Consider the following 18,763-nt stretch of genomic DNA (forward strand, 5'->3'; position numbering starts at 1 on the left):
ATGCTTTGTCCGAGGCACAGTTTCAAAGGCCAAAAATTCTTTTACGACCCAGTAACAGGCTTATTCACATTTTTCTTTTTTCTGTGGTGTGCCTTTTCAAATTTACTTTCAAAAGTATTTTCAAATAAAACACGATTAAAAGCAAAACTGTTGTCATCAATGTTGGGTTTGCAGATCATCTTTAAAGGAAATATCCTTTTCCCTCTAATGAAAGTGTGTAAGAAATTTAAATTAATTTAAATTGGGGTGTTTTTAGGCATGCAAAAAGCAACTTATGAGTGATACTTTTCCCCATGTATATAATATACCCGTATCCACATCAATTTTCACTACGAGGTTAATGCTGTGTATTTTTATATATATATATATATATATATATATATATAAGAAAGTGACGTGACATTCAGCCAAGTATGGTGACCCATACTCAGAATTTGTGCTCTGCATTTAACCCATCCGAAGTGCACACACACAGAGCAGTGAACACACACACACACTGTGAACACACACCCAGAGCAGTGGGCAGCCATTTATGCTGCAGCGCCCGGGGAGCAGTTGGGGGTTCGATGCCTTGCTCAAGGGCACCGAAGTCGTGGTATTGAAGGTGGAGAGAGAACTGTACATGCACTCCCCCCACCTACAATTCCTGCCAGCCCGGGACTCGAACTCACAACCTTTCGATTGGGAGTCCGACTCTCTAACCATTACTTCTAACCATTAGGCCACGACTTATATATATATATATATATACATGCAAAGCCAATTGTAAGTACAAAGAGCACACATGCTATAGTAGGTACACAGCGCGAGGAGATCGGGTAGCCTAGGTAGTGTGACACCACCTTTTGAAGTACTAAAGTAAAAAAATAAGGTGATTGGGGTTTCAGCATTTAAGTGAAATGGCATGGGAATAGGTGACAAATGAACTGTGTGCACAACTTCAATTTATTAGAGAAACACACAAATAAAGGAGGAATCTGAGTGGTCGATTTAAACAAAAGAAATTGCTTGAAAAAATATTAACCAAAAATAGAGTGAATCATTTGGTGCCTCGTTTGCACACCAGCAGCGTGTAGGGCATCTCGTAATTCAGGTGGGTTGTGGAAACCTGCTTCCTCTTCCTCCTCTTCTTCCACCTCTTCTGGCAAAGCTGCACCTCCAGTAACTGCAATGTTGTGTAGCATGGCTGTAGCTACTATTACTGCACAACATCTTTGTGGCTTCAGACGCAACCCTCCAGCAGATTTATGAAGGCAACGAAATGCATCTTCCAGCGCCCAATCGAGCGCTCCACCAAGTTGCGGGTACGAGCATGTGCAGCGATGTAACTGTGCTCAGACTGCGTGGTGGGGTTGGTGACTGGATTAAGAAGGTATGTTCTTAGGGGGTAGCCGCTGTCTCCTAGAAAAATGCTCTGCCCAAAAACTCTTCTTTCTGCGTCTTGACCCACCGCTGAATTGGCCAACACAAAGCTGTCGTGTGTGCTACCAGGCCACTTTGCCACTAAGTCTGTAATCACTCCCCTGTGATCAACTACCACTTGGACATTGATAGCCGCGAAGCCCTTGCGACAAATGAAGGCCTGGTCGAGTGCTGATGGGTTGGAGATGTGAATAAGTGTCCCATCCACAAGGCCAATCACTTGCGGGATACCCGCAATGGCATGGAAGCCTTGATGTGTCTCCATCACTTCGTGCATTGTGAAAGGCATACGTATGTAATCAGTGGCGTGGCGAAGCAGTACGTTTGTGACTGAGTGAACACACAGCCACACTGAGGTCTTACTCAGCCCATATCCATCCCCAACAACCTCCAGAAAACTCCCCACGGCATAAAAACGAAGAGCCGCCAGCAGCTGAATTTCGGGGCTGAGGGGGTAGCTCCGTCGAGTTTGTCTTGACAAATTTGGGCCAACAAGATGCAAGAGCTGCAGAATTCGCTCCCGTGGCAGGCAAATTTTTTTTACAATGGTCTCTTCTGACATGGTAGTCAGTGGACTAAAATGTTCTCTTATAAAGTAGTTGACATACACTAACTGGCTCCGCGGAGGCCGCCGTCTTTGATTTAAAACAAGTACTCGCTGTTTCGCTGCCATAGCTATAAAGTTTGTGTAAACTCATTTTTCTTTATATAGACTCCTAAGCCTTTTCTGTCAAATGGTTCGCCAGCTGATGTGCCTTAGGATAGTAATTAAAAAAAGCTAACAACCATTAGTGTATGGAAACTTTATTAATGAAAACACTTCCATACACTGGGTGTAGGCTATAACAACTTAAGTATTTTATGTGTATAATTTTAAAGTAAAGTAAAAATGTAATTTTAATACTAAATCAGATTTTATATTAAATGTTCATATAAAATTTTCTATCTGTAATTAAACTGCGATGTAAAAAATCTTTTTGCGTAGTGGTGGCCACTAGCGGTATGAACCGTCAGCAGCGATAAGGTATAGCTAAGAGCGCTCCAGACCAACCTTACGAACGCATCACTTACAAAAGGTATACTTAACTAAGAAGGTTTCGGAAACCACGTATTAACGATAAGGTACTTCTTAAGGTACAACTTAAGAACGACGTAGCGTTAAGGTAGTTCGGAGAACGCACCCCTGATCACTCTTCATAACATTCTGGAGTATATGCAAATTGCTATTATAAAACTTAAGCAGCAACTTTTCCAATTTCCAATATTTATGTAATTCTCAAAACTTTTGGCCACGACTGTACATGAGCATGACGACCTGTAAAACATTTAAACAAGAGTAAAGCGTTTTACATCTCATGTTGTCAGCTTCCCATTTCTTCTATAATTTAATTTCATATGTTTACTATTACATGCAAAAAATGTATAGCTACATTACTTCTGTGGTGTAGTGGGCAGATCCACTGAACTGGTGAGCAGAAGGTTGCTGGTCTGATCTCTGCAGTTGTCACCAGCAGTGTGTCCTTGAACAAGGCTCTTTTCTCCAGGTTACTCCGGGGGATTGGGGGTCCCTGTAATACGAGCACTGTAAGTCACTTCAGATAAAAGTGTGATTTTTGTAAATCCTAGTTTATGTCTTGGGCACAAATGCACAATAAAGCTGCTTATTTCTTAAAGTTTATTTCTTCAAGGTACTACTATAATATAAATGCTTTTATACCTTCTATAAATTCCGTTATTATTTACTTGCCTCCACGCCAATTTTTTTTTTTTCTCTGAACACACAAAAGGTGATCGTGGTCAAGTTTGTCCTGCTAGATTCTGTTATTAGAATATCAGTCAATGAAGCCTGACTTTCAGAAGCTTCATGACATTACTTAATAATGCTTTTGAAGCTTCTGAAATTTGGGCTCCATTGACTGATATTGTATGAACGTAATCCAGCAAGACAAACTTGACCAAAATCATATCCTGTCTTTTAGTCTTTCTCTAGATCAGCGGTTCTCAATTCCAGTACTTGCACCCCACTGCTCTGCATAATTTGCATGTCTCTCTTTGTTAACACACCCGATTCAGATAATCAGCTCGTTAGAAGTGAGCTCCATGCATGAACTGTGTTCCCATTGATATGGTCCCTACACAGTGTTCATTGCTCCCTACTCCCCAAGCAGGGAACATCTGTTGAAGTTTACTTCACTTTGGAACATTCATTCACAGATTTGCGCTGCACACATGGAGAAGTGTGACATCATATACCTCTGTAAATAAATACAACCTAAATTCACATCTCGCACATTTCAATGCACTTTGAATGGAACAAATACATTCGCTTCGAACTGGAATCATGGCGGAGTATCCAGAGATGTCCACTTCACAAGGCATTTACGTGCTAATAGAACAAATTTCTGAAGTGATAAGAGAAAGACAAAATTTGCAGAGCGGAGGGGTACGAGGACTGGAATTGAGAACCACTGTTCTAGATGTTCTCACTGGCTCTGGGGTCACTGAGGATGAAGAGACCAAAGCAACATCTGGTCCAGCGTGTGGCAGTAAAGAGGTGGAGTGATGGAGCATCTCATTCATGACACTCAATCATCTTCAGGATTGATGCTGTGGACTCTACATCCTCACTGCACACAGCAGTCTGCAGACATTTCAGATCCTACAAAGATACACAATACAAAAACAGTCATTATAACAGCACAACGTCACTTGATTTCTGTATTAGAAGTAACAAAATGATCTTACTTTATATATTGCTGCCGTCATTCTCAACCACAAAAGCTCTGCAGCAAATGGACAGAAATCAAGAATCAGAAAAGTGCTGTAATGGCTCTCTTTGAAATTACAATAATTAAAATAACTATAACTTAAGATTTAAAAGATGTTTAACTTTTTATTTTTTGAAAGCCTTTTGTCGCAGGTCAGAGCGGACCACCAATTTAATGGGTCTCGCTCCTCCCTCTAACTTCTAACGAACACCTCGAGGAGGTCCCACAACACCCCAATGAACAGACAGACAACCAAGATTAAAATTTAACAATTTTATTTATTTAAAAGTTTGGGGAAAAGGGGAGGGGAAACTTTAAAACTATTAATGACTCAAACTATTTTTGTCCACAGATACGGATTCCAGTCCTCGATAATACTACTCTTCAGCCCCTCCTCGACAACACTCCACTTCAGCCCTTAATTTCCAGCCGACTCCACTCCAGGTAAGTTTAAAGTTCAATACACAGGTGAGTATTCACAGGGCTGGGCTGTTAGCGTGCAGGGGTTCTAGCTCACAGGTAAGTACAGAATTCAATACACAGGTGAGTATTCACAGGGCTGGGCTGTTAGCGTGCAGGGGTTCTAGCTCTCAGGTAAGTACAAAGTTCAATACACAGGTGAGTATTCACAGGGCTGAGCTGTTGGCGTGCAGGGGTCCTAGCTCTCAGGTAAGTACAGAGTTCAATACACAGGTGAGTATTCGCAGGGCTGGGCTGTTAGCGTGCAGGGGTTTCTAGCTATCAGGTAAGTACAGAGTTCAATACAGGTGGGTATTCACAGGGCTGAGCTGTTGGCGTGCAGGGGTTCTAGCTCTCAGGCAAGTACAAGGTTCAATACACAGGTGAGTATTCACAGGGCTGGGCTGTTAGCGTGCAGGGGTTCTAGCTCTCAGGTAAGTACAAAGTTCAATACACAGGTGAGTATTCACAGGGCTGAGCTGTTGGCGTGCAGGGGTCCTAGCTCTCAGGTAAGTACAGAGTTCAATACACAGGTGAGTATTCGCAGGGCTGGGCTGTTAGCATGCAGGGGTTTCTAGCTCTCAGGTAAGTACAGAGTTCAATACACAGGAGAGTATTCACAGGGCTGGGCTGTTAGCGTGCAGGGGTTCTAGCTCTCAGATAAGTACAAAGTTCAATTCACAGGTGAGTATTCACAGGGCCTGGCTGTTAGCATGCAGGGGTTTCTAGCTCTCAGGTAAGTACAGAGTTCAATACACAGGTGAGTATTCACAGGGCTGGGCTGTTAACTGGCTACTCACCACTGAAGATATTCATAGGTCGGTATTCGAAGTGAAGTGAAGTGACATTCAGCCAAGTATGGTGACCCATACTCAGAATTTGTGCTCTGCATTTAACCCATCCATCCGAAATGAACACACACAGAGCAGTGAACACACACACACACACTGTGAGCACACACCCGGAGCAGTGGGCAGCCATTTATGCTGCGGCGCCCGGGGTAGCAGTTGGGGGTTCGATGCCTTGCTCAAGGGCACCTAAGTCGTGGTATTGAGGGTGGAGAGAGAACTGTACATGCACTCCCCCCACCCACAATTCCTGCCAGCCCGGGACTCGAACTCACAACCTTTCGATTGGGAGTCCGACTCTCTAACCATTAGGACACGACTTCCCTCCAAGCAACTACGGGTTTGGTCGATGACTGACGGCTGGTGGGCCTTACAGGTGAGACTGCAAACAATACTGGGCTTCCCGCCCAGCTTGGCAGGAGGGCACACGGGGGAGGATCGGCTGTTGTCCTTCACTTCCCTCGAAGAGACAGCACAGACGACACGCACAAGGCCGGTGATTGCTGACAAGGCAAATGACACAACGTCACGTGGATACAAGGGTAAGGCTTTAATTTAAAAGCTTACAAAGATCGCTGCATGGGCGACGTCATCCAACCTCCTCCAGAGGCGCCTCCAACACGTCCAAGCTCCAGCTTACTTAAGGTAAAGACTGTGGTCACCACCAATACACTGCTCCTCTCCGTCAGATCTCTTCCTACGACCGGGGACACAGCCACGGACAAACACCACACACCACAGAGGCACTACAATTCTTCTCGTGTGTACACTTCAATATAGCAGCACTCACCGCACTCCACACACTCAGTGAAAGAAGATCCGTGGTGTATTCCCGTTTCAGGCTCAGAGTCCTGGCGGGGCGTGTCAGATGGACGAAGGCAGGGGGCAGACCACGGCAGGCGTATATATCGTACACCGGAGTCTCTCCGTCTTTCCCAGCAATCTCCAACACAAGGCACTAATATCAACCCTGAGTAAACACACGAGCACTGAGGATTATTAGATCAACACAAGAGAGGGGGGGGGGGGTTACCCACTGCTACGGGGAAATATGCAGTCGGAACTCTTTCTTAAAGGCAGTTAGTCTCCCTCCACATCCGTCATCCACTCTCCACAATATACAAGGAATGTTCATAAAGTTTTCACCCGCCAGTACACAGTGTTGTCCTCTCCCAATACGAATTCAATGATCTCCTTCACCCAGGGGCCTTCCAAACATAGGATCGCTCCTTCAACCCAATTCACCATAAGATGTAAACACAACATACAAAAAGGTTGATCACTTATCTTCCTCCGCACTTCCAATATCCACTTTCCTTGGATTCTCCGTTGCAGCCCGTAAATCACAACATCCACGCCACACCAGCCACTTCCGTATCGTGTGGAACAACAACGGAACTAAAAACTACTCGTTCCTGTTCATAAACCAGCCCCTTTTATATCTCTGCTTCCTTCCCGATCCTCCAATCGGTATCCGACACGTCCTCTTCCCACACCTGATGTGTATCTGGGATAATTTCCCCGCCTTGGCCAACCGGAACAGAACTCGTGTTTCACTTAAATTAGTCCGGGCGGAAATATTTCCCACACTCCAGTTCCGCCCGGAAAAAAAAAAAAAAAGTTCCACTCGGAATAGTCACCCGGTGACACTTTGATGGCAGCATTCCTTCATCAGTCACTCTGCAGCAGAAAAACACACGTGCCTCATCTGTCCTTGTAACATATTAGACAAGAGTCAAGTCACCTCTGTGATTTATGTGTACTACATTTACATCACCTCACTCTTACCTCACTTTTTAACCAACATAAATGCTCCTCAATTTATCAACAGTACTAATGGACAAATAAAATGGATAATTCATGTGAAACTGTGTGTACGGTCTACTGTCCATGTCCAGAAAGGTAAGAAAAACATCATCAAAGTTGTCCATGTGACATCAGAGGGTCAGTTAGAATTTTTTGAAGCATCGAAAATACATTTTGGTCTAAAAATAGCAAAAACTACAATTTTATTCAGCATTGTCTTCTCTTCTGTGTCTGTTGTAAGAGAGATCAAAACAAAGCAGTTTGTGATATCCGGTTCACGAACGAATCATTCGATGTAACCGGATCTTTTTGAACCAGTTCACCAAATCGAACTGAAACAGTACACTGACTGAACTGCTGTGAAGAGAGAATTGAAGATGAACACCGAGCCGAGCCAGATAAAGAACAACAGACTGACTCGTTCTCGAGTCAAAAACTGTTTCTGTCAGACGCGTCCGTTTCGAGAACAGAGGAGCTGATGATATTGCGCATGTGTGATTTTAGTGTGAAGCAGACCGACACACAGGGCGTCTGAACTGAACTGATTCTTTTGGTGATTGATTCTGAACTTATTCTGTGCTAATGTTATGAGCGCGGGTAAACCGAAGGCTTGCAATCATCGCCAATGACGTCATTACGTCGAGCACAAAAGAACCGTTGAACCGTTTTCTTCAACCGATTTATTGAATCGAACTGTCCGAAAGAACTACTGGTGATCCGAAAACCGATGCAACTGGTTCTTGACTCGTGAACGAGTCATTATCTGGCTCGACTTGGTGTTCATCTCTCTCTTCACAGCAGTTCAGTCAGTGTACTGTTTGAGTAAATGAATTACTCTGGGATATTGGTTTGTTTGAACTCAGAGGGAGTGTCAGCCACATTAAAAAAGTTAACAGCTTAAGTCATTTGTTGATTAATGCGTATTGGAGACGCGAACCGTTTAAAACGATTCAGTTCGATTTGGTGAACTGGTTCAAAAAGATCCGGTTACATCGAATGATTCATTCGCGAACTGGATATCACTAAACTTTGTTTACTCTCTCACAACAGACACGGAAGAGAAGACAATGCTGAATAAAGTCATAGTTTTTGCTATTTTTGGACCAATATGTATTTTCAATGCTTCAACAAATTCTAACTTGACCCTCTGATGTCACATGGACTACTTTGATGATGTTTTTCTTACCTTTCTGGACATGGACAGTAAACCGTGCACACAGCTTCAATGGAGGGACTGAGAGCTCTCGGACTAAATCTAAAATATCTTAAACTGTGTTCTGAAGATAAATGGAGGTCTCACGGGTTTGGAACGACATGAGGGTGAGTTATTAATAACATAATTATGATTTTTGGGTGAACTATCCCTTTAAGTTACTTTATGTAGATTTTTTCATTTACATTACTTTCATCTAAAGCAGTGATGACAACTGTGAGTTCTACATAATATCACACATACATCATCTAACAGACATGAAACATACTTCTGAGTAAACTTATCTGTAATTCAGAACATTTTCTGTCACATAATAGAGATTAAGTAAATGTCTTTAAGATGTTTATGGTTTATGTAAATTCACTCTGATGGTGCACATGTGCTTTACTGGAGCTCCGCTGTTTACTACATGAAACGTTTTTACAGCAAAATCACAAATTTACTATACTATTAAGCATCTTTACACCTTCAAGAATTCAACAGTTTACAGTAGCTTAACAAATACAATTTTGAAACAAGGAACCGTGTTTTGGTTTCTAATAGTCACTTTTGTAAACACCCTCGTTACTGTTCTACACCTTATTTGATGATGATGTATCCTCTCCTGTGGCATCCTGGGATTAGAAAGTGTCCATCGATGAGCACTTCAGAATCTGGGCTGAAGCAGTAGGACATCCAGGGATTTCTCGTCTAAACTGTCTGAATCCTCATTATTCATAAAATTCTTATTCGCTCGCCTACTGCTTTTTGCCTACTACAATACGGTTCAGAATGCAGCAAATGTTTCTTTGTCGTGTTGTTTGTTATGGCTGCTTAGGAATGATTTATCCAAATTATAATTTATTGCTTGACTTGAAAGTCATGGATCTGAAGGTGCTCTACGGTAATAGTTTTTTGTATGATTGTGTAGAGATGAGGACTGAATGTAACGCTTCCCACATACAGTGCACTGGTACGGTTTCTCTCCAGTGTGGATCCTCTCATGTGTTTTCTGGGTTGCTGACTGAGTGAATCTCTTGTCACAGTGTGAACACTTGTATGGTTTTTCTCCGGTGTGAATCCTCCCGTGTTTTTTTAGGATTCCTGACAAACTGAATCTCTTCTCACAGTGTGAACACTTGTATGGTTTTTCTCCGGTGTGAATCCCCCCGTGTTTTTTTAGGATTCCTGACAAACTGAATCTCTTGTCACAGTGTGAACACTTGTATGGTTTTTCTCCGGTGTGAATCCCCCCGTGTTTTTTTAGGATTCCTGACAAACTGAATCTCTTGTCACAGTGTGAACATTTGAACGGGTTTTCTCCGGTGTGAACCCTCTCATCCAGTTTTAAACTGCTTGCTGTAGTAAAAGTCTTTTCACACTCAAAGCACATGTACTCTCTCACACCAGTATGTATTTTCTGATGTAATTTTACATTTTGTAGATGTGAAAATCTCTTTCCACACAAATAACATGAATATGGCTTTTCCTTCGTATGAACTTTTAGGTGTGCCTTCAGGACTGAAGCTGTCAAAAACATTGTGCCACACTGATCACATACGTGCGGTTTCTCTACAGTGTGAAGGTTCATGTGTATCTTAAGGCTTGATAATCGTGTGAAACTCTTCCCAAACGAACGGCTTCTCTCCTGTATGGATCCTCATATGTGCTGTAAGGCTTCCTTTCTGAGCAAAACTTTTCCCACATAGATCACAAAATGTATGGTTTCTCTCCAGTGTGAACTCTCATGTGAACTTCAAATTTATATTTGTTTGCGAAACTCTTTCCACACTGAGTGCAGGTGAAAAATTTCTTGGCTCTTCTTTTCTTTAAATCTTTCTGTTTGGTTTTAGAGCAACTCAAATGTTTTTCTGCAGGTTTAACATGACTTTTCTCCTCAACTTCATGCAATTCTTCATGCTTTTTTTCTGTAATCAACACTGAAATACAATAAAAACAGTTAATTGTCCATATTACAACAAATCTAAATCCAAAACTAGGGGTGTCCTGAAATAATCTCCACTAGGGGGATCCTGGCTAATCAAACATTTTTTTCCCCCATCTGATTGTTATCGGCTCTCTTAACTTTGATCATTATTTAATAACAGCTGTCATGCTGGTGATGTGCAGTAAGTGGCAGTATTCACTTTCTAGTAGATTTGCCAACTGCCATTTAAAGGAAAATAACACACACACACACACACACACGTTCAGCCACCATTAAAACCAAAAGGAGGAGAAATGTGCATGCATGATACGCGAGAACCAGTGAGGTCAGTTATAGCACACACATTATTGAACAATTATTGTTTATTTTTATCTGCCGTCAATGTCTTTATGCAGTATGTGCACATATATATATAGACTGTATCTTATGTGTACACACACAAACATTACTTTTACTCTTTGCACAACCTCGTATACATTGGATTGATTTTTTATAACTTTAATGTACTTGAATTGTGCAACAAACACTAGGAATATACAAGTATCGGACCAGGACTCGGTATTGGCAGATATTCAGTATTCATTGACTCAGATCATATCAGGGTCGCAAAAAACTGATTGCGACATCCCTATCTAAAACTGCTTCAAGCTTAAAGGGATAGTTCACCCAAAAATCAAAATTATGTCATTAATAACTCACCCTCATGTCGTTCCAAACCTGTGAGACCTCTGTTTATCTTCGGAACACAGTTTAAGATATTTTAGATTTAGTCCGAGAGCTCTCAGTCCCTCCATTGAAGCTGTGTGTACGATATACTGTCCATGTCCAGAATGTAATAAAAACATCTTCAAAGTAGTCCATGGGACATCAGAGGGTCAGTTAGAATTTTTTGAAGCATCGAAAATACATTTTGGTCCAAAAATAGCAAAAACTATAACTTTATTCAGCTCCGAGCCGAGCCAGATAACGAACAAAAGATTGACTTGTTCTCGAGTCAAGAACCGGTTGCATCGGTTTTTGGATCACCATTAGTTCTTTTGGACAGTTCGATTCAAATCGGTTGAAGAAAACGGTTCACCGGTTCTTTTGCGCTCGACGTAATGGCGTCATTGGCGATGATTGCCCTTGATTCAAGCCTTAAGCCTAAGTCTATTTGATCTTTTCATATTAGATATAAACACCAGTTTAGGAGGATGTAGGTTTCCTGCATATATATTCCTTGTGCCAATTTTTCTTCTTTATTCTTTCTTATCCGTTCTTCAATTTCTTTTGCTTTTCCCCTCTCATTCTTCTTTTATCATTATTCTACCTTTTATTCTGATATTCACTACTTCTTCCCTTAGTAGGGATGTCCCAATCAAGTTTATTTTTTTTTGTCCTTGAAAATTTAGTATCTGCCGAGACAGAGTCCCAGTCCGATACTCCGATGCATAATTCAAAAACATTAGTAATTAACATCAATCCAGTTGAGCAGAGCAGAGTTGAGCAGAAAGTATGTAATACTTGTGTGTATCATGGATATTTTCATAAACGAAAACTAAAACTGAGACGAAAATGACTGATCAAAAAACATTTTGGTAAACTGAAATAAAAAACTAAAATGAAACGAGTCTAGCAACAGTTATTGAAAAACTAACTGAAAAAAAATAATTATCAAAAAACAAAACAGTTTTCATAATCATTGCATTCTCAGCCCTGCATGGTAGAAAAATAGGCAGTTACAGAAATGGCACATAATGCATATGAGGTTATCTGAGGGAGAGGAGCAAAGCAGTTTAAAGCAGAGTCCTGCACAGGTCTTGTTTGATAAACCTGCATCCGCAGTACTTAACAGAACACCAGACCCCTTATCCAACAGCAGCACTAATTTAACTCTGTAGCCGATGCGTTTGACAAAGACAAACGTCAGGTAGTTAAAATTAATTATATTCTCATGTAACACAAGCAATCAATGCTTTGAAGAAAAATAGACCCACAACGCAACATGGTAATTAACAGACAAAAAAAAAGATGAGAATGTGCATCCTTTCTGAAAACAATTAAAACCTTGAGAACAATCTGCCGGTCTGTTTTGAACAAATGTGCATATGCACATAAGGTTAAATCAAGTATTTCTTTGGCCTGCACTCTGGAAGTGATCTGTTAATTCTGCTTTAATTACAGAAACTAAAACTGAAACTAAACTATATAACAACTAAACAGAAATGTGTTCACAAAATAAAAACTAAAAACAAAAAATCATTAATAAAACTAAAAAAAGATTCAACTAAATTTCTATACAAAAAAAAAAAACATTAAAATAAAACCAATCTGAAAATGCAAAACTATAATAACCTTGGTGTTTATACATATATAAAATACACTCTCTCTATACTATATAAAGACATTGGTGCGATAAAAGAGATGAATACCAGTTTGCCTAACTTGTAATACCAGCATTTTGGTGTAAATTATTGAATAAGATCTTAGTTTTCTTTAAACTTTGTTCAAAATGTATTTATTTTTATTTTTGTTATGCTGGTTGAATGTCTCTTCACATCCCAAAAACCAATCAATAAGTTTAGTGGAATAAATGAATTTACATGTATTTATATATATCTGTATATATTATATATTATTTATCTGTGGAAGGCACATAACTAACCAATCATATTATTTGTTCCAAACATTATGATAGACTGTCCTGCCTGCCTGTATATGTATTTGCCGACCTCACAACCCATTCATACAGAGATCAGCAGTGCGTTCACTGCAGACAGTGCAATAACAGAAGCCGTTATTATTGTATTATGCACTTTGAACTGTAAGGCTTTCTCAGTAGTCAATAATAAATAAGATATTAGGTAAATTAGTCTCTCATAGTTTCACTAGATAGTCTCTTTCACTAGAAAACCCCAACCTGTTTGTTCTTCATTATCTTCAGTGTGTTTGATTCTGCATGGTTCTGGACCGTGCATCTTCTCTCTTTCCTCTTTAATAAACTCTTTGCAGATTTCAGCTCTTCTTGATGCTTTGATGCTAATCAGCACCTGTAAGCTTATGGGAATATCCCAGCATTTACTGCTGAATTGCTGAATGTGAGATTTTTGTATGAGGAGATTCACTGAACATGAATCTCTGTGTGGAAGAAGCAGATTGGCCAAAAACAACAATACATCAGTACGTTTGTACTTTGATGTTATTCTTGTTTGGTTTCACTTTAGTGGGTAATTAATCTGAAGTATTGTGCATTCACAGAAAATAGCTGACTTCTGAGAAAAAGCGTAACTTCACTGTCACGCCTGGCACTGTAGTGCTAGCAGTGTTAGCATTAGCCCCGTTATGCTTTTGTTGCTAAAGGCTTGCCTTCCAGTGGCTTTATTGACGACAACAAGGGACCATCTTACAGCTCCATTACGCTTTCAACGTCCACATCTTCCATGTTTTAGCCTAATTACCATCTAGGCTTTTAACAAAAATAACTCTATAAAGGAGTGAAACTAAAGGGGAAAAAATACAATCTCTGATTGTATCATGACTAAACGTGTTCAAATAACACAAATTATACAGGTTACAAGAATGCTGCTAATATTTCACACATTTTACATATTATAATATGTTTATATATCTCCAAGAATATTTACGATTTGCATTGCTTACGACAAAATGCTAGTCACATAAATGAGAACAATTTATCTACTTTGTCAACATAATCATGTCAAAAATACATGTCGCCCAAAACAATAAAAAAAACTCACAGATATTGTTCTTCAAAAGTCTCAAAAGCAAGGCTTTATGAAGATTATCCCTTAAAAAAAGCAACACATCTAAAAACAAACGCTATCATGTATTCTTCTTCTTTAGATTGAATGGGGGTTGGCAAACCATCTTTGGTGCATTTCCGCCACCTACTGGAGTATTGGCTTCCAATGGGCTAGGTGCACAAGATGAGTGAGCTTCAGCTGGTGAGGAGCCCATTACAATAGCCAACCCTGCTGGTGATAAAGGCATGAACTAGTTTCTCCAAGTCTTGACTGGAAACAAAAAATCTAATTCTTGCAATTTTTTTTAAATGATAGTATGCTGATTTAGTTACTGCTTTGACATGACTACTGAAACTAAAATCTGTCTCCAGAATCACACCAAGATTCCTGACTTTTTAGTTGTTTGACCCCTAGAGTCAAGGTATGCATTCACCTTGAAAACTTAATCTTTGTTTCCAAATGCAATGACTTCAGTTTTTTCCTTATTTAACTGAAGAAAGTTCTGGCACATCCAACTATTAATTTCATCAATGAATTGGCAGAGGGAGTCAATGGGGCTGTAGTCATTTGGAGATAAGGCTAGGTAAATCTGGGTATCATCAGCATAGCTATGATAGGCTATTTGGTTCTTTCTCATTATTTGACTTAGTGGAAGCATATACAGGCTAAACAAGAGCGGTGCAAGAATTGAGCCTTGTGGGACTCCACATGTCATGGACGTCCACTTAGACTTATGCTCTCCTATACTCACATAATAGCCTCTCCCTTCTAAGTATGACCTGAACCATTTGAGTACCATCCCAGAAAGCCAGACCCAGTTTTCCAGTCTCTCTAGTAGTATGTTATGATCGACAATGTCAAACGCAGCACTGAGATCTAGCAAAACTAGCACCGATATTTTGCCAGAGTCACAATTTAAGCGAATATCATTTATTATCTTAATGAGTGCTGTCTCTGTGCTGTGATGCGGTCGAAAACCAGATTGAAAATTGTCCTGGTATCCAATTGTCCAAGTATTTTTTCAGCTGATTAAAAACTACCTTTTCTATAATTTTGCCTACATTATAAAAGGAAGATTAGATATTTGTTTAAAATTGCTCAAAATGGTGTTATCAAGATTGCTCTTTTTCAGGAGGGGCTAAACAACTGCAGTTTTTAGGGAGTTTGGAAATGTCCCAGAAAGAAGTGAGGCATTCACCACTTCCAAAAGATCTGCTTCTAAGCAGTTAAGCACACTTTTGAAAAAAGATGTGGGAAGTGTGTCAAGACAGCAGGTTGACGATTTTAGTTGCTGCACTATGTCTTCCAGAATTTTGCTATCAATTGTTTCAAAAATAGACATAGTATCTTTTTGATATTGTGGCCGAATCTGTCTGACCTCTGCATTACTTGAGGACGTGCTAATTGCCTTCCTGATATTGATGACCTTCTCAGAAAAGAAGGAAGCAAACTCATTGCATTTGCTGTCTGATAGCATTTCACTGGGAATCTGACTTTCGGGGGTTTGTCAGTTTCTCAACAGTGGCAAAAAGAGTGCAAGTGTTTTTTAAGTTACTGTTTATAAGGTTTGAGAAGAAATTCTGCCTAGCTGTGGCTAGTTTCACATTAAAAGCATGAAGGCTGTCTTTATAGATGCTATAGTTAATTTCAATTTTGTCTTCCGCCACATCTGCTCGGCTTTTCTGCATTGTCTTTTCATAGTCTGAACTGCTGTTGATCTTCTCCAAACTGATTTCTCTCTGTTTGTTTTCTTACTGACTATTATTGGAGCAATATCATCAATAACATTCTTAACTTTTGAGTTGAAGGAATCAAGGAGAATATCAACAGAGTCTGCAGAAATGTTTGGTGTTAAAGATATAGCCTCCATAAACATTATACTTGTGTTCTCCTTAATGCATCTCCTTCTGACAGAGACCGATCTAGATTCAGTGATAGCAGAGATCAATATATCAAAGAAAATACAGAAGTGATCAGATAGTGCTACGTCCTTAGTAACAATGGATGAAATGTTTAGACCCCTACTGATGATTAAATCCCACCCTCAACCCATCTCTTTTAGAGAACTACAGACCAGTTTCCCTTCTTCCTTTCATTGCAAAAACACTTGAACGAGCTGTGTTCAACCAAGTCTCTACATTTCTCACACACAACAACCTCCTTGACAGCAACCAATCTGGCTTCAGAAGTGGACATTCAACTGAGACTGCCTTCCTCTCAGTTGTTGAAGCTCTAAGACTGGCAAGAGCAGAATCCAAATCTTCAGTACTTATCCTGCTTGATCTGTCCGCTGCTTTTGACACGTTTAACTACCAGATCCTCCCATCAACCCTACTGGCAAAAGGCATCTCAGGAACCACACTTCAATGGTTTGAGTCTTACCTATCAGATAGGTCCTTCAAAGTATCTTGGAGATGTGAGGTGTTCAAGTCACAACATCTAACTACTGGAGTGCCTCAGGGCTCAGTTCTTGGACCACTTCTCTTCTCTGTCTACATGGCATCTTTAGGTTCTGTCATTCAGAAACATGGCTTTTCATACCACTGCTATGCTGATGACACTCAACTCTACCTCTCATTCCATCCTGATGATCTTACGGTAGCTATTCGCATCTCAGCTTGTCTAACAGACATTTCTTCCTGGATGGTGGACCATCACCTTCAACTCAACCTTGCCAAGACAGAACTGCTTGTGATTCCAGCAAACCCATCGTTTCATCACAATTTCACCATCAAGTTAGGCACATCAACCATAACTCCTTCAAAAACAGCTAGAAGCCTTGGAGTTATGATTGATGATCAGCTGACTTTCTCAGATCACATTGCTAAAACTGTCCGATCCTGCAGATTTGCTTTATTCAACATCAAGAAGATCAAGCACTTTCTTTCGGAACAAGCTGCACAACTCCTTGTTCAAGCTCTTGTTCTGTCCAGGCTGGACGATTGCAATGCCCTCTTGACAGGTCTTCCAGCCAATTCCATCAAACCATTACAATTAATTCAGAACACGGCAGCAAGATTAATTTTGATAATTAATTTGACAATTAATGAGCCAAAAAGAATACACGTCACACCTCTGTTTATCAATTTGCACTGGCTTCCAATAGCTGTTTGCATAAAATTCAAGGCATTGATGTTTGCCTACAAAACTACCACTGGCTCTGCACCCATTTACCTAAATTTGTTACTTCAGACTTATGTGCCCTCTAGAAGCTTGCGTTCTGCAAGTGAACGTGGCTTGATTGTGCCATCCCAAAGAAGCACAAAGTCACTTTTACGAACTTTTAACTTAAATGTTCCCTCCTGGTGGAATGACCTCCCCAACTCAATCCGAGCAGCTGAGTCCTTAGCCATCTTCAAGAATCGGCTTAAATTCCATCTTTATTTGACCCTCTTAACTTTAACACTCACTATTCTTCTATTCTTTAAAAAGAATCTAACTACCTTTCTAATATTTTTGTATTCTATTATATTTTCTTTTAATTTATTATGCAATTGTATGTGTGTGTGTGTGTGTGTGTGTGTGTGTGTGTGTGTATGTGTAAAGACCTCTAACACTAGCTTGCTCTATTTTTTTTTATTCTATGTTTTTTTATTTATTTATTATATTATTTAAAATCCCATGCTACGTGTACTGTGTTAACCTAACTGAAACTTGTTATAGCACTTATATCATTGCTCTTTTTGTTGTTTTTGATTGCTTCCACTGTCCTCATCTGTAAGTCACTTTGGATAAAAGCGTCTGCTAAATGAATAAATGTAAATGTAAATGTAAATCTAGAGTGTGTCCACCTTTGTGTGTGGGTCCATGCACATGCTGAATCAGGTCAAAAGTGTTTAGAACCGTTATCATTTCTTTTATGGTTTTGTTTTCTGCATTATCTATGTGAATATTAAAATCCCCTGCAATTGCAGAAGTAGATATTGTCCTTAAGCACTCTAGCACCAAGTTTGTTTGGGTGGAGGCCATCTGGTTTAAACAGTTGTCTATGGCCCCAGAAAAGATTGAAGTTGTCGATGAAATTCACTTCTTTTATACTGCAAGATCTTTGTAGCCATGTGTTCAGCCCAAGCAACCGTGAAAACATATTTGTTCCCCTTGCTGGGAGTGGTCCATTGATGAACAACTGAACTTTGAGTCTTCGAAGTGTTTCAAAGAGTTCACTCAAGTCCTTCTCAAGGAGTTCTGACTGCTCTTTCCGAATACCCTTCTATAGTAAGCCGGTTGGTCAATTATCTCTGATGCTTTCTGAAGAGGAATTTACTTCTTTGCCAGTGACACCATGCAAGTCTCCTGCATCTAAAAAAGCTCTCCTTAAAGAAGAGTGCAGTCCATGTGCAGTTTCCCCTTCTAATTCGGACATAGTTGATACAGTACTCTCTCTAAACTGACCATCAAGATCTGCCAGACCATTTTGCCTCAAGAACAGAGGAAGCTGATGGAGGTGATTGACATCGTACACCGTCTGGGAAAGAGGATGCCAGGGGTCGTGAGACCAAGAGGAATCATACTTCGCTTTCTGTCGAGAACACACCGGGATGCTATCTGGGCTGCAGCGAAGAACAACCTGTTCCTAC

Source organism: Carassius carassius, chromosome 21 (assembly GCF_963082965.1).
Source record: "Carassius carassius chromosome 21, fCarCar2.1, whole genome shotgun sequence".
Lineage (NCBI taxonomy): Eukaryota > Metazoa > Chordata > Actinopteri > Cypriniformes > Cyprinidae > Carassius > Carassius carassius.